Source organism: Arachis hypogaea, chromosome 9, assembly GCF_003086295.3.
Source record: "Arachis hypogaea cultivar Tifrunner chromosome 9, arahy.Tifrunner.gnm2.J5K5, whole genome shotgun sequence".
NCBI lineage: Eukaryota > Viridiplantae > Streptophyta > Magnoliopsida > Fabales > Fabaceae > Arachis > Arachis hypogaea.
The window spans coordinates 44,246,226-44,267,967 of NC_092044.1; the positions used below are offsets into that span (position 1 = coordinate 44,246,226).

General features: G+C 38.6%; 1 non-coding gene across 1 annotated transcript; it reads left to right on the forward strand.

Moving 5' to 3' along the window:
* The first annotated feature begins 6,571 nt into the window (after positions 1-6,571).
* On the forward strand, positions 6,572-6,678 carry LOC112713266 (small nucleolar RNA R71). Its single transcript, XR_003158240.1, has one exon. It is a non-coding gene; the product is annotated as a small nucleolar RNA R71 (small nucleolar RNA).
* The last annotated feature ends 15,064 nt before the right edge of the window (positions 6,679-21,742 follow it).

Consider the following 21,742-nt stretch of genomic DNA (forward strand, 5'->3'; position numbering starts at 1 on the left):
GTTGATCCTTTGGGGGGGATAGAATCTCGCCAAGAACTTGTTTACCACATCTTCCCAGACTGTTAAACTCTCCTTAGGGAAGGATTCCAGCCATTTAGATGCTTTGTCCCTAAGAGAGAAGGGGAACAAAAGCAATCTATAGGTGTCAGGATGAACACCATTAGACTTCACAGTGTCGCATATTCTTAGGAAGGTGGTCAAGTGTTGATTGGGGTCTTCTTGGGTGCTTTCTCTGACCGAGCAGTTGTTCTGAACAAGGGTGATAAGCTGGGGCTTCAGTCAAAGTTATTGGCATGTATGGTTGGTTTTTGGATGCTACTTCCACGGTTTCCTGGATTTGGATTAATATAAGAGCCCAAAACTCTTCTCTCTTGCCCATTATGTCCTGCTGGACTTTCTCTGGCATGGTTGTGTGACTCCTCCTCATGGTGGTTTTCCATGTTTTCCTCCATGTTTGTCTCAAAATCCTATTCTTCTTCCTCAGTACCAACAACCATCTTCCCTCTTGCTTCCCTCCTTAATCTAAGAAAGGTCCTCTCAGGTTCAGATTCAAAGGAGGTTGAAGTTCCTCTTCTTCTACCTGTTATACAATCAGTAGATTACACAAGGAAGAGAAAAGTGAAGAAATCACTCTTGTTTAGGTTACTATTAGTGTGAGTAAAGTAATTTATCAAACAGTTAGTGGATTAGTTAACAAAGTTGTGAATTAACTGAGAAAATAAAACAAAAGGAAATAATAAATGAAAATGGTTGAGACTGAAAGTAAATGACAAAAACAAAATAAATGAAACAAAAGAAAAGTGCTCAATCTAGTTATCCTCTAATTTAATCATTGTCAATACAAAATCAATCCCCGGCAAGGGTGCCATAAACTTGATGCACGAAAACTTGTCTCTCAACCAATTTCCCTTCAGCAAGTATACCGAATTGTCGTCAAGTAAAAACTCACAATAGAGTGAGGTCGAATCCCACAGGGATTGATTGGTCGAGCAACTTTAATTAGAGGAGTGTTTAGTCAAGCTAAGCCAAATTGAGTGAGAATTGTAAAAACTTAAATGCAGGAAAGATAAATGACATGAAATGTTAATTTGCATAATCTTAAATGGGGAATTGGGGAGATGAACATGAAAGTAAATAACAGAAAGTAAAGAGAGTGTGTAAGATCAGAGATGGGGAATTCATTGGGCTTAAGAGATGTTGCATTCTCTGGATCAAGTTCATCGATCTCTTTTGCAACACAATCTCTCTAAGCTTGAAAAATTTCCCAATTCTTTGATTTAATTTCTCATGAGAAGAGATGAGGTTTGGTCACTGATTATACCACACACCTTCATAGATCAAAGTATTGGTAGGATTACATGTCACGATATCCATCCAACCCCCAACCTAATCCAATGTGAGAAAGCAATTCTAGCATGATCTCCTCATTCCTCTTCCAAGGCTCAGAGGAGATCCAATTATGGAGAGTTTCTTTTCCAAGATAACTAACCAATTGGTTGAAGGCCGAAAGCTTTCTAGAAAAATCAAGAGAAAAGAAAGAGGAAGAAGAATAAAAACTATAATTGATCCATCAAATTACAACAGAGCTCCCTAGCCCAATGAAAGGGGTTTAGTTGATCATGGCTCTGGGAATGGAATGGGTAAAAGAAAAGTGCATTGTAAAGTAACTAGAAATTGCAGAAAAAGTAAATATACAGAGTGTAGCTCCCAATAATGCCAAGCTCCCTTCTAGTTCAAAACTACTCCTATATATACTACTCTTCTGATCTTCTAGTTAGCTCTCCAAGTCTTGGATATGGGCCTTTGATCTTTAGTTGAAGCAGCTACATTCCTCAGTGGGCTCAGCTTTGCTTGCAGAAAGAGAGTGAGTCAAGCATGGTATGCAGTTAGTCAGGACGTTAGTGGTGTTTACATTAAGTGTGAATTCTGGTTCGAAGACGTTCGTGACACTAACTTTGTCACTAACGTCCCAACCTATTTGAGCCACATTAACTCCAATGTTAGTGGCACTAACGTGACCATTAACATAGCCTTTCCATCTTTCGCTAGCGTTATTGGCGTTAACTTTGCCAATAACACTGCTCCTTGTCCCTTTCTCCCACGTTAATGGTCCAAGTTAGTGTAACTAACGTGGCCCTTAACGCAGGCATGCCAAGACTCGAGGGTGTTAGTGACACTAACTTTGTCACTAACACTACAAAACGCCCCCTCTTCCACGTTAGTGCTCACGTTAATTGTATTAACGTGGCCACTAATGTGGGTATGTTGCCATCTCCAACGTTAGTGACAAAGTTAATGTCACTAATGTTGGCTCCTCATTCCTTGCTCCACGTTAACTCCTACCTTAGTGGCATTAACGTGGCCACTAACGTAGGTAAACTTAGCCTGATCCAACGTTAATGACAAAGTTAGTGTCACTAGCGTTGGTGATCCTCTATTGTTCCACGTTAGAGCTCACGTTAATGACATTAATGTGGCTCTTAACGTGGATGTTTTTGGCTTTTGCAACGTTAGTGGTGTTAACTTCACCACTAACGTTGGAGCTTCCTTCTCTTTCTACGTTAGTTCCCACGTTAATGTAACTAACGTGTCAACTAATGTGGGCTGTGATGGCTTTTGAGGGCGTTAGTGGTGATAACTATACCACTAACATTGCAAGCTTGCTCTCTTTCCATGTTAGTGATACTAACGTGGCTGCTAACGTGGTTCTTCTATGCTTCCTTTGTCCTGAAATCAAACAAACAACATCAAAGCTTTGTTCCAAGTCATAAGATCTTGCACTATATAAATTAGCATTCAATTCATGAATTATTCTCATGAAATCATGTAAAGTTCACAATGTTTGCTTGAATCAAGATGTAAGTGTATATTCATCCAAAACTTGCTTATTACCTAAGAAAATGCATGAAACTTATCTAAAAAAGTAAAGAAAAGGCTAGTGAAACTGGCCAAATTGCCCTGGCATCAATGATGGAAATTAAAGAACCAAAGTTCATTTTCCTTCCAAGAACAACAATTGGATTACTTCTGTTGTGTGCATGTTGAAATTAAACTTGTATTGTAATACTATTTATTTGTGATCCTTTTCTTCTGATTTTTTAGCTGGTCACCATCTCATCTCTTTAAAGGCTCAAAGGCACTAACTAAGTACTTTTCTACGGTTGGTAGGGAATAGCTTAGAAGAATAATCAACTTTGTTTCAAAAAGCACCTAAACAGAACTCTCTTTTTGTCTTAAAATATTTGAGAAACACCTAAACCTTACACTCATCACTATATGCCCCAAAACAAAAATGTGAAAGCTTTTTTTGACCAATTCACTCACTCAATACCCAATTCCTCTTATTATTTATGCTAAAGTTATGCATTTGCTGTCTTCATTTTATGTTTAGGCACTGTCATTGTAAACACAGAAAAAGAAGCAATCAATCAGCTTTATTTGTATTATCATTCCATAACGAAATTGCATCAACAAAATTAAATTAACAAAGGTGAAAGCATATTTAGCTATTTACAAAATCAAACAAAGAGAGTAATAAATCTCCAATAACATAAATTAGAGAAAACAAAATCTATCCATAAAAAATGAAAGGAAAACAAAAAATGATTGATGGTAATAAACGAGGCAAAATTAGTTGGCACAAAACCGGGAGCAATATAGTTTACACGAGTGTTTAGGGCCATCTCAGCAGCCAAGGTCTATGCAGCATATTACAAATAATTATTAGACTTAAAAATAAAAAGATATATGCAGTTTTGTTAGATGTTCAAGGAACACTTTGCAGGGCAAGTGAAGTACCTACTTTGGTAAGTCCAAAAAGGGCTGTTTTGGTCACTCCATACATAAACATAGAAGCAGGAGGATTGAAGCTGTCGATGGATGAAATAATAACCACAGATGAGCCTTTGTGCAAGTCAGGAGTTGCATCTTGCAATAACATAAAGGTTGTTAACACCTCAATTAGAACATTAGCTCATAACAACAAACAATTGACAGCTTGAACTAATTTACCTTGAGAAGAAGTATAGAGGCCTTAACATTAATCTCCTAAAGCTTGTAAAGAACATAGTCTTCGGTTTGCAAAATAGGGTCAATAGAAGGATTTGCAGCTGCGTTTGAAACAATCACTTCTATATTTCCACACTTATGTAATGTTCAACAGTATATTCAACAGCATTCAAACAAATTTTAATAAAGGATAATGCATTCGATAAAAATGAATAGAAAAGGGTGACCTGTGCGGTTTTTTGAATCAAATCCTTTCTCTATTGATCATTGGATACATGGAAAACAAGGGCCAAAACTTCAAATTCCTTTAGCCCTAAGTTTCTCTACAGCCTCGTCAACATTTTACTGTATAAACAAGGAAATTGAGTAACGAATATAATTAATTGGAGGCAAAGAGGAAGAGAAAGGGAGAAGGACCTGCTTGCGAGAAGTGATGACGATGGAACAGAGGCGGTGACGGCGAACAGCAGATCTGACGCGTAAGAAGGCAGCGTGAGCTCCCTCTCTTTCTCTCTTCATGGATCTATCTCCCAGTGGCAGATCGGCGGCTCTGTGGTAACGGTGTGGCTAGATGCGACGGCGGCCTCTCTCCAGCGGTGGCGATGGGACACGAACGGCGATGGCGGCGAGGCTGGCTCCACAGCGCTGCAACTTAGGGACGGTGAAGTGGTGATAGCTCACGAGGATGACGTCAACAGGGTTCCTTGTGACAGTCGCGGTCCTCCTTCCCTCAGCAGCGTCAACAACGCGGTGGGTTCAGTGCCGCCGGTGCAGCTCCCCCTCTCTTTCTCTCCTTTTCTCCCTTTATTTTCCCCCTTTCTCCTCTTCGCTCCCTCTGTTTCTTTCTTTCTTTCTTTATTTCTTTCTTTTCGTTTGTTTCTAGAAGCAGCTGAGTATTGGGTTTTTGGGAAGGGATGGCGGTGGTGAATGGCAGTAAGACGGTGGGGTGGAAGGGTTAGGGTTTGTGTATAGAATTAGGGATTTTGGGTTTAATTTGAGTAAAATATTTTTAATAAAATTAGAGCATAAAGTATTAATATTTGAAAAACTAACTTAATCTCTAAAGTTGTTTTAAAATATTATTTGTGGTATAAAAATACTTATTATTGATTCTCAATAAATTACTCTAATTGAAAATACATGGTAATACAATTAATTTTTTTATCTTTAAAAAAAATATGATTTAATCATAAATTTACAAATTAATTTTAATGAAATATTCTAATTAAAGGATTAGAGATAATATAATTAATTTTCTTTGTTTATAAGAATTAAAGTATTAAATTCCAAAATTTAAATTATTTAAACCAAATCATATAAAGTTCTTATGATTTTACATTTGCTAAACTTTATAATTTAAATATAAAAAATAATTCAATAATTATAAAATCAGATAAAATCTTAAATTATTTTAAACTCAATTAATCAGAATTTGTTTTAATTATCTTTAATAGAATAATTTCAGGGATTAAAATACTTAATGATAAATAAATTTAAAATTGGTCTTAATAAGATCTTCTAAAATTTCTAGGTCTTACGCACTATATAAAAAATTTTAATTTTTGAAATAAAATAAAAATATTTTGAAAAAAAAATATACACAATTTTTTTTACCCTTAAAGTGTTTAACATTTTGAAAAAAAAATTGTTATAAAATATACTTATATTTTGTGACAAATAATTAACTTATTACAAATAATATTGAATTTTGTGACAAATTAATTTTTTGTTACAAAACAACTGGAGTTTTTGAAACAAAAAGTTGTTTTGTTACAAAACAATTGGAGTTTTTGAAATAAAAAAAGAAATTGTTATAAAATATTTTGAATTTTTGCAACTTGTTTTTTTTATGTTACAAAATATTGTAATATTTTGTAATAAAACACTATATCGTTACAAAAACTAACATAATTTGTAACAAAATAAAACAGGTTGTTACAAAATATTATCATGTTTCGTAACAACTTGTAATGTTGTTCCAAAACATTATTCTTTTGTAAAAATAAAAAATCGTTATTACAAAATATTATTTTTTTGTGGCAATTTTAAATTTGATACAATTTTTTTTGTTACAAATGTTCCATTTTCTTGTAGTGTATGGCTTATGGTCTGGGTTGTGGTTTTGCTGGTTTCCCCACCCAAAATTTGGATAGTTCCTCCAACCTTGGTTGTATGTCTTGGCATATGGTGGTCTAGAGGAATTGTTCACATAGTTGGCTTGTTCCCATCCCTTTTCAACTTCTGCGAATTCTTCCTCTTATGGAGGTGCTTGAGCTTGGACAGCTGAGACTTTATTCTTCTCCATTTTCTTGGTTAGAGCTGCAAGCTGAGTTGTGATCATTTTGTTTTGAGCTAACAGAGCATCCATGGAATTGAGCTCCATCACTCCCTTCTTTTGGGTCCTTTCAGAGGCATAAAAATACTCGTTGCTGGCAATAATTTCTATTATGTCTATGGCCTCTTCGACTGTCTTCTTCTTGTTAAGTGAGGAGGAGTGGTCTAGAGCCCTCTTAGAGTCATATGACAGCCCCTCATAGAAGATGTGCAGTTGCACCCACTCATTAAACATGTCTGGGGGCATTTCCTTGTCAAATCTTTATATCTCTCCCAAGTTTCATAGAGAGTCTCCCCATCTTGTTGTCTAAAAGTCTGGACTTCAGGTCTCAGTCTATTGATTCTCTATGGAGGGTAAAACCTTGCTAGGGACTTGTTAACAACATCTTCCCAGGTGGTGAGGCTTTCCTTGGGAAATGATTCCAGCCACTTTGATGCCTTATCCCGAAGGGAGAAGGGAAACAAGAGTAATTTGTAAGTGTCCGGATGAACACCGTTGGATTTCACAGTGTCACAAATCCTCGAAAATGTAGTCAGATGTTGATTAGGGTCCTCCTGTGCATTTTCTCCAAAGGAACAATTATTCTGAACGAGAGTTATGAGTTGTGGCTTGAGCTCAAAATTGTTGGCATTTATGTTCGGCCTCAGGATGCTACTCCCATAATTCCCAGGGTTGGGGTTTATGTAGGAGCCAAGCACCCTCTTCTCTTGTGGAGCATGGTTGCCAACAACTTCTTCATGGTGGTTGTGTACTTCTCCTTCCATGGTTGGAGTTGGACCTTCTTTTTCTTCTTCACCAACCACTTTTTTACCTCTGGATACTGCTCCTCTTCTCAATCTTAAGAATGTTCTCTCGGGTTTAGAGTCGTAGGAGATGTCAACTCCTTGTCTCCCTGTCATACACAAAACAAAATCACGAAAGAAAAATTGTTAACACCCTTGGGAAGAAGGGTGGGTGAGCCAAACTAATTGATGCAAAATAACAAACAGTTAGTGTTCTCGTGTTAGTGTTTGTATGTAGGCAATGAAAACAGAGAATTCTAAAAGAAATTTTAAAGGAATGAAACGAAATTAAAAAAATGCTTAATCTAACTGCTCATTCACTTGATCACTGTCAATTCAAATCAATCACTGGCAACGGCGCCAAAAAACTTGATGACCGGAATTTACTCCCCATATAAAATGAATCCGTTCTTTGGAAAGTGCACCAAATATCGTCAAGTAATAACCCACGAGGAGTGGGATCGTATCCACAGAGATTGATTGATTTAGCAGTGTTAGCTAATGAGTTAATTAGTTAAGCTAATCAAGTAGAGAATATTGAGTACTGTAAATTAAATTGAAGAATTATAAAGAGCATGAAAGTAAAAAAAAGCAATAAAGTGCAGGAATGTAAATGGAATAAATGTAAAGAACAGAAACATAAATGGCTGAATTTTAAATGGGAATGGGGAATTAGTAGAATGTATAAAAAAAAGCTATAAAGAATGTGGGAGATAAGAATAAGGGGAATTCATTGGGATTAGGAGATGTTGATCTCTTTGGATTAAATTCTGTTCATCTCATCTTCAATCATGCAACTCATTGACCTCCTGGTAATCATGATTGATTGAATCCCAAACCCTTGGTAACTCAATCTCTCAAATCTTGATAATCAGCCAATTCCTTGGTATAATTGCTCATGAAGAGAGATATGCTTAGTCCTTGATTATAACACACATCATCATAGTTCCAAATAATGGGTGGACTATATGACACCATATCCACTCCCAAAACCCAGATTCTACTTAAGTGTGAGAAGGGATTTCAAGCCTGGTTTTATGATTCCTTTTCCAAAGTTTCCATGAAACCCATTTTGCATTCAACCTCTTTCCCAAGATGATTGAACACTAGCATGAAGCACGAAATTCCTTCTAGCAAATCAAAGAGAAGATGAAGAGAAGAGGAAATTCACTATCATTAATTCATCAAGTACAACAGAGCTTCCTCTCTCAATGAGAGGGAGTTTAGCTACTCAAAGCTTAGAGAAAACTACAAGAGATGGAAGAGATGAAGTATAGAGTAAAGATAGATTTAAACTTGGCAATGCCAACCCAATTCAACCCTCTTTCAGTACTTCTAGGGGGTATTTATACTACTCCTATCACTAGAATTAAGAAAATACAAAAGAGAAAAGAAAATTACAATTTGGAAGGAAAAAGAAAACTCAATAAACGTGACCTTCAGGCTTGGCGTGTTCCTGGCGTTTAAGTGGTGTGCCATGCCTAGCCACTAAATTTGGCTTGGTGGGCCACACCCAGTTCTTCAAGTGGCACGCCTCATGTGTTGGCATCCCTGGCGTGCCATGCCTTCGAACACAAGTGGCACGTCCAGGGTCTTCTTAAGCATTAGCTAGCCTAGCGTGCCACGCCTTCAAGCCCAAGTGGCACGCCCAGGCTCTTCCTTCTTGTTCTTCTTCCCTGGAAAATTGAACTAGCGTGGCACACCCAAGGTCTAGCGTGCCACGCCCAATGGTTGCTTCATCTTCCTCTCTGGATTTTACTACTGACGTGCCAAGCCCATGAAGAACCTTCTTCACTTCTCTGGAAAACATAGTTGGCGTGCCACGCCCAGTGTGTGGCGTGCCATGCCCATAGTGCATGCTTCTTTGCTCCAGTAGCTGGCGTGTCACGCTCAGCATTCAAGTGGCATGCCTGCGTAAATAGTGAGAGTTGGCGTGCCATGCCTTCGACCTCAAGTGGTACGCCCAGCTTTGGTGCTTGGTCTTCTTTCGCATTGGCGTGCCACGCTTGGGACCCAAGTGGCACGCCCAAGTGATGATGATAGCTGGCCTTCCACGCCTTCAACACTAAGTGGCATGCCCAAGTTTTTGGGTCTTCAACCTCTTATCTGGAAACTTGAACTTGCGTGCCATGCCTTAATGTTCAAGTGGCATGCCCACCTTAAGCTGACTCCTTCAAGCTTGGCATGCCACGCCTTCGATACCAAGTGGCACGCCCAAGTGGTTGTCCCCTTCTGGATTGATGAACTGGTGTGCCACGCCCAATGGTTCAAGTGGCACGCCCATGGTGTGTGATGGACTTGGCGTGCCACACCTAGCTTGGCGTGCCACGCCCTTTTTGTGGCCTTCAACATTGCTCTCTGAAAAATGATACTGGCGTGCCACACCCAGTAGGTGGCGTGCCACGCCCTTGTTAAAACCCAAACATTCTTCTCTAGAAATTATTACTGGCGTGCCATGCCCTGGTTCTGGCGTGCCACTGACGTTAGGATTTTTGCCAGTAAAGAATGTCATAAAAACAGTCATGTTGTAGATATAGTCTCTAAACCGACAGAAATCCCTTCGTACAAACGTTTTGGTTGTCACAAGTAACAAACCCCTTTAAAATTGATAACCGAGTATTTGAACCTCGGATCGTCTTCTCAAGGAATTGCAGGGAGGTATGTTCTTATTATTGGCTATGGAGATTGTAAATTGGCGGTTTTGAGAATTTGGGCAATGGGCACAAGTATATTTTCAAAGCAATAAAAATAAATAAATAACTGTAAAATAAACTCTTGGCAAGGTATAAAGACAGGAGGTCCTTTCCTAGTTATCCTTATCAATTGTGATGAGAATTGGTTTTTTTCTCCCACTTTGTTAACCTCTAACTATGAAGGTAAGTTAAGTGGATGAATTCCAATTTTCATTCAACAATGAGTTTAATAACTCTAGAGTCACCAATTATTTAACTAAAGCCAAAAGGGAAAAAACTAAATCTACTAGAATAACAATATCCTCAGATTGGGAATAATAAAAGGGACAATCATAAACTAAAATACCTCAAATATCATTAAATAAGAAAATCATCATGAAAGTGGCATAGGCCAAATAGGCAATATATCTAATACAAGCAATGAAGTATCTGAAAATAGGAAATAAATATAAAGTAAAAGAACATTGAACCTGGGATCCAGAGTTACTCTTAAAACAAGAAGAAATCCTAAATCCTAAATCCTAATACTAAGAGAGAGAGAGGAGAGAACCTCTCTCTCTAAAACTACATCTAAAACATAAAAAGTGAATTATTAAAAGCTTGATTATGAATGGATGCATTCCCCCACTTTATAACCTCTGGTCTATGCTTTCTGAACTTGGATTTGGGCCAAAAAGGGATTTAGAACTCGCTGGGGCGTGTTCTGTAATTTTCTGGTGCGTGGCCTCTGTCACGCGTCCGCGTGGGTCACGCGGTCGCGTCATTCGGAGCTTTTCCTTGCCACGCAGTCGCGTCAGTCATGTGACCGCGTCATGTGCGTTCTGTTTAAGGTGCGCGGTCGCGTCAGTCATGCGGCCGCGTCGCTGAATCTTCGCTTCTGGCATGCTATCGCGTCGTCCATGCGATCGCGTGGATACCAGTCTCCTTAAAGCTCCGTTTTGCTTTCTCCTTTCCTTTTAGTATGTTTCCTTTTTCATCCCTTAAGTCATTCTACCTTAGAAAATCTGAAACTACTCAACACACTAATCATGGCATCGAATGGAAATAAAGGTAATTAAAATAATTAATTTTCAAAGCTTAGGAAACATGTTTTTTCACGATATGACATAATAAGGGAGGGAAAGTAAAACCATGCAATTAATGTGAATAAGTAGGTGAAGGATTGTATAAATCACTCAAATTAAGCACAAAATATCTCATGAAATATGGGTTTATCAACCTCCCCACACTTAAACACTAGCATGTCCTCATGCTAAATCCAAGGTAAATAATTAAGGTTAAAGTGATGGAATGCAACGCAACCTAAATTAAATGCAACTAAATGCAAATTGTTTCTACCTACTTGGTTAAAAATAAATAAGTTCTTCAAGACAAATATGAACTGGATTTCACTAATTCAAATCACAAAATACAATACAAATAACTTTCAAGAAGAAGATAACTCATGAAAGCAGGGAATATAGAATTGAGCACTGAACCCTTGGTAGTGTATATCATTCTAACTTTCAAGCGTCTAGGGTCAATTCTCTCAATTCTCTACTAATCTTGCTTTCTATAGCTTGCTCTTTATCTAACAATCAACAAAAATTCAATGCACCAATACACAAATCAAGAGGTCTTTTAAGGGTTGTAATGGGGCTAGGGTCAAGGTAGGATTGTATTTGGCTAAGTGGACTAAAATTTGAATCCTTAATTAACTGAAACTTTCCCACCTAACTTAAACAATCTATGTAATCATAATACACCATCTAGCCATCCATTAATCATGTTTTCCACATATTCATGCATTCTAATTTTAAGTACAGTACATATGCATTGCCTTCACTACTTACTTTGGGGCATTTTGTCCCCTTTTTCTTATTTGCTCTTTTTTTTTGCATATGATTAATTTATTGAATGCATGAACATGTCCTAAACATTTTTTTCACGTTTTCAGAAAATTCTAACATACTCAATTCTCAAACCAGATGTTTCCAAACCCACTCTTCCCCACACTTAATTCATAAGCATTCTCACTAGTCTAAGCTAACCAAGGATTCAAATTAAGGACATTATTGTTTTTCACTTAGAGTTAATGATGTGCTAAAATAAAGAACAAAGGGATAAAATAGGCTCAAAATTGGTTTGCAATAGATAATGAAAAGGTTAAGGCCATATGGGTATGTAAGCTCAGTGAAACAAGGCCTCAATCATATAAGTGTATGCATACATTAAACAATTGAAATATAGAATCAAGCAAGACAAAGATCACAATTTTAGAGAGAAAAACACACACCAAAAATAAAATATTGGTTGATAAAATGCAACCAATCAAATAGGCTCAAAATCTCACTGGTTTTGTGTGTTCAAGCTTTAAACTATGTTCCAAAATAATATTTCTTCAAACAAGTGTAACAAAAAAAATTTTATTCAAATTAGTGAAATGCTCCAAAAGGTTTCTTGAAAAAGAAAATATTACTTTAACCAAGTGGTAAAATATGCAAAGATCAAACAAATATGCAAATGCAACAACTAATCTACAAAGAAAATTTAAACATTGGTGTTTGAGACAAGAAAGTACTAACCCATGGAGATCGGTATCGACCTCCCCACACTTAAAGATTACACCGTCCTCGGTGCATGCTGAGATGTGCAGGTGGACGGGTTGTTCCAACTGATGCTATTCTTCAAGATTTTGCAGATGGACTTGTTTGTCTCCCCATGTAAACATCTTCCGATCTCTTCCTGGTGGCCATCCTGAAAGAAAAAGGGAAGGAAAGTAACCCAAAGCAAAGATAGAAAACAAATAAAACAGGGGTTGGTTAATGCCAAAAATAAGGGTCTCAATTACATGGTAGCTACAATATGTAATAAAACAATAGAAGCCATGGCATACCAGTGGTGCAGAATATGCAACAATGGGGAAGAGAGTGGGGAAGGAAAGATAATATAAATTAAAAATCAATACAAAAGTAATACAGGTATAAAAGATTGGCATTGATTTAAATAATATTACCTAACCAGAACAAGTCATAAGCACCAAGATAATACCAGAAAAGAAATAACAGTTGAATAAAAACATTTGAACACCAATGGTAAAAGAATAAATTTAGAAAAATAAAAATATGCAATGAATGAAAGTATGCAAATAAAATAAAATAAAATGAGAGGGAAAAGGGAGGAGAAGAAGAAAAAGAAAGTGAGAAAGGAGAGAGAAGGAAGAAATTAGGATTAGAAAAGAGAGGATAAGAAAATTGGCACTAATCTGGATAGGTTGTGCGAAGCTGGCGACGCGGTCGCGTGGGTGACGCGGTCGCGTGGTGCGCGATAAGGTTGGGTGACGCGGACGCGTGGGGCACGCGATCACGTGACTCGATTTTTGCTAGTGGCGCGAGTGCAGCCTCGCGGTCGCACAACTCTCTGTTCAAAATTTGGTATTGCCAAAATCCAGGGTGACGCGGTCGCGTGGTTGACGCGATCGCGCAGGTGGCCTTATTTCCAATATCACGCGGACGCGTGGGTGACGCGTTCGCGTGGCAGGGCTTGTGCTACTAGCACGGGTCCAGCCCAATTCCAGCATAACTCTCTGCCATACACCCTTTTTTACGCCGATTTCAGGTCACGCAGCCGTGTGGGTGACGCGGTCGCGTGGGTCGATTTGTGCCATTGGCACGCCTCCAGCGCTGCTCCTGCAAAACTCTCTGTTCATATTAATATTGTCTCCCATCTCCTTGCGACGCGGACGCGTCGCTAATGCGGTCGCGTCGCGTGCTTGCTTTTTTTTTTTTAACTAAAAAATGCAGAATGCAATGCTTAATGTGAATGCTATGCATGATTCCAAGTTCAATAAAATAAGATAAATTTCAAAAACAAACAAACTAAATAAAATTAAAATTGCAAAATGAACGATCATACCATGGTGGGTTGTCTCCCACCTAGCACTTTTAGTTATAGTCCTTAAGTTGGACATTTGGTGAGCTTCCTGTTATGGTGGCTTGTGCTTGAACTCATCCAGAAATATCCACCAATGTTTGTGATTCCAGTGTCCTCCGGGATCCCAAACTAAACATGTAAAGCCCTTAAGAAGCTTCAAACAGATTCTTAGGCTCCCAGGGTGACAAATGTCAGAGCAGATTCCAGGATCCCAAATCTTGCCTTTACACCCATCTTCTTGTTGATCATTAGTGTTCCAACCAGGTGGCAGGCAATCTGAATTCTCACTAAAGTGGCCAAACAACTTCCTAGACCCATTCAGTTGAGCTTTGCACCAACCTTTGCGTTTAAACCTTGAGCTTCCAACCATAATGAACCTTGCAGGACAATTCTTACCACGGACCATCTTCCTCTTACTCTTAATGCCACAAAGAGCTCTAAGTTGACCATCCGTCTCCAGCAGCCCATATTCAAGTGGGATTAGAAAGCTATGGGATATGAATTTTAACCACTTGAATGTTGTGAAGGATGATGGCAACTTAGGGGGAGATATTTTTAATGAAATTGCAAGCTCTACTCCCTTGTGCTCTTCTCTGATAATTACCACCTCTTTGCAAGCTTCTTCAATTTCAACCTCTTCCTCTTGGTAGCTCTCTTTCAATTCAATCTCCTCTTCATTGCTTTCCAAGGGCATGGTAGGTTGTGCTTCTTCTTCTTGAATCTCCATCATTTGATCAACCTCTTTCAAGTCTTCAACTATGATATGCTTTGGAGGTTGTACACCCTCCTCAGCATCAATTTCAACCATCTTGGAAGGAGGCTCTATGTCTTGACTTTCCCATGGAGGTTCTACATCTCCTAAGTCTTCAACCACTTCTTCTTCTTCAATAATTCCGGCTTCCTCTACTTGTTCCAGTACAAAGTCATGCTCCGTACTGTTCACTGGAGTTTCTAGTATCTCCTTCATACTATGTTCTTCATTAGATTGTCCACATGAAGCCATGGGGGTTCCTTGAGTGTTTAAATGTTGGGAGGCTAATTGACTCATTAGGAGTTGCCCCAATTGATGAAGGGTTACCTGACATCGATCCACTGTTTCCTTGAGACGATCCTTTGCCTCTTGATGCACTCGGTTTTCATAAATAGGATCATAATGCTCTTGGATTGATGGATATGGAGATGGTGAATATTGAAGTGGTGGTTCTTGTGAATAATTGGGTTGGAATTGGGGTTGTTCTATATATGGTTCATATGGCTCATAAGGTGGTTGGTATGGTGGTTGAGGGTTAGGGTCATATGGAGGTGAATGGTGGAAAGGGGCTTGTGAGTGTGGTGGGTTGAGGTTGTGTTGAAAGGATGATCTCTGAGCATAGGGTGGGGCTTGTTGGTAGCTACAAGGTGGTCCACCATATCTATCAGCTTGGGATGCATTGTAGCCTGGTCTTTGTCCATGATATCTAGGATGGTGTTGTTGCCTAATGGGTTGATTAGATCCTCTTGGCTCCATCCATCCTTGATTGGTCTGACCTTGATGCATATTCCTGCTGTGGTTTCTATTTCCTTCAACAAAGTTAGAACCAAACTCAAAGCGAGAGGGGTGAGAATTCATAGTAGTTAGAGAAAATAAAAACAAAAATTAATAAAAAGGAAATATTTTGAAAAAGATATAATTTTTGAAAAAGATAGGAAGAAATTTTAAATATATATTTTTTTTAAATATTTACAATAACCAATAATAAGGCACACATTTGCAATTCCCCGGCAACGGCGCCATTTTGACGTTAGGATTTTTGCCAGTAAAGAATGTCATAAAAAACAGTCGCGTTGTAGATATAGTCTCTAAATCGACAGAAATCCCTTCGTACAAACTTTTGGTTGTCACAAGTAACAAACCCCTTTAAAATTGATAACCGAGTATTTAAACCTCGGGTCGTCTTCTCAAGGAATTACAGGGAGGTATGTTCTTATTATTGGCTATGGAGATTGTAAATTGGGGGTTTTGAGAATTTGGGCAATGGGCACAAGCATATTTTCAAAGCAATAAAAATAAATAAATAACTGTAAAATAAACTCTTGGCAAGGTATAAAGACTGGAGGTCCTTTCCTAGTTATCCTTATCAGTTGTGATGAGAATTGGATTTTTTCTCCCACTTTGTTAGCCTCTAACTATGAAGGTAAGTTAAGTGGATGAATTCCAATTTTCATTCAACAATGAGTTTAATAACTCTAGAGTCACCAATTATTTAACCAAAGCCAAAAGGGGAAAAACTAAATCTACTAGAATAACAATATCCTCAGATTGGGAATAATAAAAGGGACAATCATAAACTAAAATACCTCAAATATCATTAAATAAGAAAATCATCATGAAAGTGGCATAGGCCAAATAGGCAATATATCTAATACAAGCAATGAAGTATCTGAAAATAGGAAATAAATATAAAGTAAAAGAACATTGAACCTGGGATCCAGAGTTACTCTTAAAACAAGAAGAAATCCTAAATCCTAAATCCTAATCCTAAGAGAGAGAGAGGAGAGAACCTCTCTCTCTAAAACTACATCTAAAACATAAAAACTGAATTATTAAAAGCTTGATTATGAATGGATGCATTCCCCCACTTTATAACCTCTGGTCTATGCTTTCTGGTGCGTGGCCTCTGTCACGCGTTTGCGTGGGTCACGCGGTCGCGTCATTCGGAGCTTTTCCTTGCCACGCGGTGGCGTCAGTCATGCGACTGCGTCATGTGCGTTCTGTTTAAGGCACGCGATCGCGTCAGTCATGCAGCTGCGTCACTGAATCTTCGCTTCTGGCACGCTATCGCGTCGTCCATGCGATCGCGTGGATACCAGTCTCCTTAAAGCTCCGTTTTGCTTTCTCCTTTCCTTTTAGTATGTTTCCTTTTTCATCCCTTAAGTCATTCTGCCTTAGAAAATCTGAAACTACTCAACACACTAATCATGGCATCGAATGGAAATAAAGGTAATTAAAATAATTAATTTTCAAAGCTTAGGAAACATGTTTTTTCACGATATGACATAATAAGGGAGGGAAAGTAAAACCATGCAATTAATGTGAATAAGTAGGTGAAAGATTGTATAAATCACTCAAATTAAGCAAAAAATATCTCATGAAATATGGGTTTATCAGCCACACCCACACATTTTCATGGCATTTGTCCTAAGTGGCACGCCCATCTCACATGCCCAGCTTTCTTCATTGTTTTCTTCCTTATTTTGGTGCTCTTTTCACCTGAAATGCAACACAAACCCATTTCAAAGCAATGTACCAAAATATATATCATTTGATGCATGGAATTACATTGATTACATGAGATTATGTCTCTTTCATGATCTTTTTTTATAAGAAAAAGGGGAAGATGATGCAAGTCATCATGTGCATACGCACCAGTGCTGTTTTGGGCATACTTTTCATTGCTCTTTTCCTTCAGCCCAAACACACTTCTACCCCCCTCCACCCCTCCCTTCTCTTGCTTTTCTCCTGCTTTTCTACCTGTTTTACTCAGTTTTTATTGTATTTCATTTCTCATTTTAGTAAGTATATTAGTTTTAGTTTAATTGTTGTTAATTGAATAAATTGCAAGTGTTTGATTGATGTTGATTGCGTTGTTTCTTGTTTGCTTGATAAATATGTGCACTGAGCATTAAGTCTTTGTTTGATTGCCTAAATACATTTTGAGTTTGATTCATATGTTGTAGCTACCATATGCATTAAACTATATCCTTTTATGGTAACTTCATCATGAATTATGCACTTTTACTCAAGTTAATTGGGTTGAAATTACTTGTTCATCATAATTTTTATATCAAATTCATCACATTACAAGGCACTTGTTTGTTTTTAATGCTTTGCATTTGTTTGAGTGATTTAACTTCATTCTTTTCAAGCTTATCACTTTTTGCAACAAGTGCATTTACCGTGTGACTATTGTATTATGTGTCATGATAAATAAGGAGTTTTCTTTTCATTGTTGGATTGGTTATTGTTATTGAGCTTCTATATCAATCTTGCGCTTTCACTTGCACAATTTCAATATCCAATATCTTAAATGTTCAATTCACTTTAGTTGTGGTTACCTAGGTTTGCTTGTGCTTTACTCCTTTGCTTCTCTTTACTTGCAATCTAGGCCACATAATTGAGGAACACATGCTATTTCTTTTGGTTTTGTGGTTATTGTTTTACCCGACCAATGTGTGTAACGACCCAACTTCTAGCATGTCTAGATCATACTAGAAATTGAATGTTACCAACTTGTTTTTCCTTTTCTGTCTTATTAATTAATAAATATAAGCCTGTACGTTGTTAAAACACCGCAAATTTTACAAGTAATTTTTTTAAACAAGAATAATTTAAAGTCGCATACCCTCCATATATCAAGGGATAATTAAACATTCATATACATAAAACAAAAGACAACAGAATATGGAGTAACACACTATAATAATCATCATGTTATAGAAGTGGCTCAGTTATTCCCTCTAATCATGCTAACAAAAGTGAGGGAGACACTCTAATGTACTGAAGTTAGACTAGGCGTCTCAAAAAAATCTCCTCAATCCTGGTCCAGAGTATCTCACGGAAAACCACCGGGCGAATGGTGATGCTGGCTTGCTGGCGCCTCACCTGGCTCATCGTCATCGCTGTCAGAGGAGATAACTATGAAGTTAGGATCTTCCTCTGGATCTTCTTCTTCCTCGTCCTCTTCTTCTGCTGGAGTGATAGCAGAGGAACCACTGTTGGCCACAGGAACCATAAAAGGATAGCTACCAAACAAAATACAGTCGGGAGAAGGAGGTGGCGCCTCCATGATCTGATCATACTCATGTCCCTGCTGCTCATCAAAGACAGGAGGCTCGATCGGCTCAAGTAAAGGATCAAGCTTGGGTGGCAACACAGGAACACCCCACTCATCAAGGACAAAAGGTGCAGGAGGTGACTCATGGATAGGCTGGGCAGGTATAGGCTCATCAGGTAGAGGAGGTTTAGATGGAGGATGATGATGGTGTTTTTATGGAAAATGAATTTTCCAAACACATAGATCTAACCGGCAAGTATACCGGGTCGCATCAAGTAGTAATAACTCACAAGAGTGAGGTCGATCCCACAGGGATTGATGGATCAAGCAACTTTAGTGGGTGATTAGTTTAGTCAAGCTAACATTGAAGTGAATTGTGTGAAGTTGATCAACAAAAAGTAAACTGCAGGAATGATAAAATTGCAGAATCTAAATGGGCAGAAAACTTAAAGAACAAGAAAGTAAAATAGCTGAAACTTAAATTGCAAGAAAAGTAAATTGCATCAAATGTAAATGGGGCTGGGGTGCTGGAAATTAAATGAAAGCAGTAGATCCAAGCTTAGAACAATTGCAGGGAGATTAAAGTGCTTGAAAGTAAATTAGAAGCAATAGAAACAGAAAGGTAAAAATGCAGATGAAATAAAAGCAACAGATATAAACAGCAAGGCAAAATTTCTTGAAGAAGCAACACAGAATGTAACTCAGCTCAATTGTGAAATTTAAAGAGACAAGATCTCAGGGAATCAATGAGACTAGAAAACAAGTCTAGATCTCAATTCCTTCCTTGATCAAAGTAGAAAGCAGATTGAAGAAGAAAGAAAGATGGAAGCAGTAAATGAGAACGCAGATTCAACTTTCAATTCTTAGAAATTATGCAGAAGATGAACAAAGATGGATTTCAGATTAAAGATTGAAACAGAATTCCTCTAACCTCAATCCAAAATTTCAAAACAGAAATGAAAACTAAGAGAGAGAGCTCTAATTGATGCCTTTATATAGGCTTTACAAAGTGAAAAATGAAAATGAAATTAAAACAAATTACAAAGATGAAAATCCTAATTTAATTGATCCATGTGCCTTTGAGTGATGATGTGGGCTTTGCTTGCTTTGGATTTGAGGAGAAATGGGTTTGGTTGGCCTTGATTCAATTTGGAGAGGAATTGAATTTAAATGGAATTTTGGTTGAATTTTGGCCCATGAGTGTTTGCTCCCAGGAGGCTGCCCTGCCCTTGTGGAGGGCAGGGCAGAAAATAGTGCGTGTGTCCTTGGTGCGTGCATGTTGGTGCTGCAAAATGCTGCCCTGCCCTTGTGGAGGGCAGGGCAGAGTTTTTTGGTGCGCCAGATTCTGCTGCCCGTACGTGCTGATACTGCCGAGACCCCCTTGGTGCGCCAGATTCTGCCCGCTGGCCGTGCACCACAAAATGCTGCCCTACCCTCGCGGAGGGTAGGGCAATGTTTCCAAAAGTGAAGTTCCAAGTTCGAAACTTGGCGGAGGCGCACACTGCTTCTTTTCCTTGGTTTTCTTGGCACCAAAGTCACACCTAGTTCCTTGCTTCCTCATGGTGCCGTGTTCGATCCTTGGTGAAAGCAATTGGGGGAGCAATTTTCCTTGATTTTTCATGAAGAGCACGACATTGCCCTGCTCTCCAAGAGGGCAGAGCAGAAAAATGAGCGCTACTTGCTTTGGGGTGAGGCTCCAGCTTCGAACCTTGGTGGAAGCACATTGGTTTATTTTCGCTTATTTTTGGCCCTTAAAGATGCCTTTTATTCCTACCTCAATTGTACGCCAAATATGGACTGCTATATATCGTTGGAGAGCTCTGAATGTCAGCTTTCCAACGCAACTAAAAGCACATCAATTGGATGTCTGTAGCTCAAATTATAGCCCTTTGAAGGAGGCATGGTCATGCTGTGAGCGCCCAGATTTTACCTTAGCGAAAATCCTTGCTTCCAACCTCACTTTGCATCACGATTCTGCCCTGCCCTTGGCAAGAGCAGGGCAGTGTGCGCTGATTGCTTATTCTCCTTTGATTTGGTCATGGGCCACGCTTTTAAAAGCGTGGCCTAAGGCTCCAAAGTGTGTCCCAAAGCTCTTTTTTTCTCCTTTTTTTGTGCTTCTTTGCTTCTTTTTCTTCTTATTTCCTACAAGATTTATAAAATTAAAAGATCAAGGAAATATACCAATTAAGTATAAAAGCATTCAATATTTAAGCACAAATCATCAATTTCTTGTATGAAAAAGCATAGAAAATAGGTATATGATGACATGTCATCAGAGGATAGTCAGGTGGAGGTGGCATCTGCTCCTCAGGATGAGGTATCCCAGGTCCGCCGGGGTGTAACCAAGATAAAGGAAAATCATAGGGTGCATCAGGATTAAAGTATGCTGTCCTAATAGGGTACTGGAAAGGTCTACCACGAACTACATAATTACGGATACGAGGTACCGCACAGTAGATGTAATACTCGCCGCGCACCGAGTCCTCGTGGATGTACGGTGGATCAATCTCGTAGAATAGGACTCCTGTGTCCATCTGTAGAGGTGTAAGGGGTAAGAACTGGGGAGTTCTTAGTAAGGTCGGGGTTTACAGTTAAGTTCATTTATAATGTCCGTGGTCATAGAAGTATAAATAAATGTAGAGTAATATGTACATAACAGCAACATAAACTAACACATGAACAAGAGAGAAAATGGGAAGTAAAGGCACATTCACACATTAATATGCAATCACACAGTTATGCTCAAACAAACAAGGAATAGAACAAGAACACAAGAAGATAAGCAATAAATAATGCACAAACAAGTATGATGCATGTCTGTCCCTACTGCAGGTAATGAGCTCATTTGTCGGTTTCGACCCGCACCCGACGCAATCCGACCCTCCAAGTCAGATAGGGCCTTCCCAGAACTTAATCCCAGATTAAGTACCGCATACCCTCTACCAAGTGCTCTCGACTTGCAGGGCTGGTATTTGCTCAGGTCTAAATATACCGCAGGTATGCGAGTCAGGCCTCTACCAAGCATTCAGCTTGCAGGGCTGGTACTACTCTACCGCAGCCTATCTGGGAAGCAACATCAGAATACGGGCGTCCCCGCACAACATTCACAAGCATTGCCCGAAGGCTCATAATTCACATATAACCATACTTTCCATCTCTTAGAAATCATCATAAATCAAGCATTACAACATCACAAAA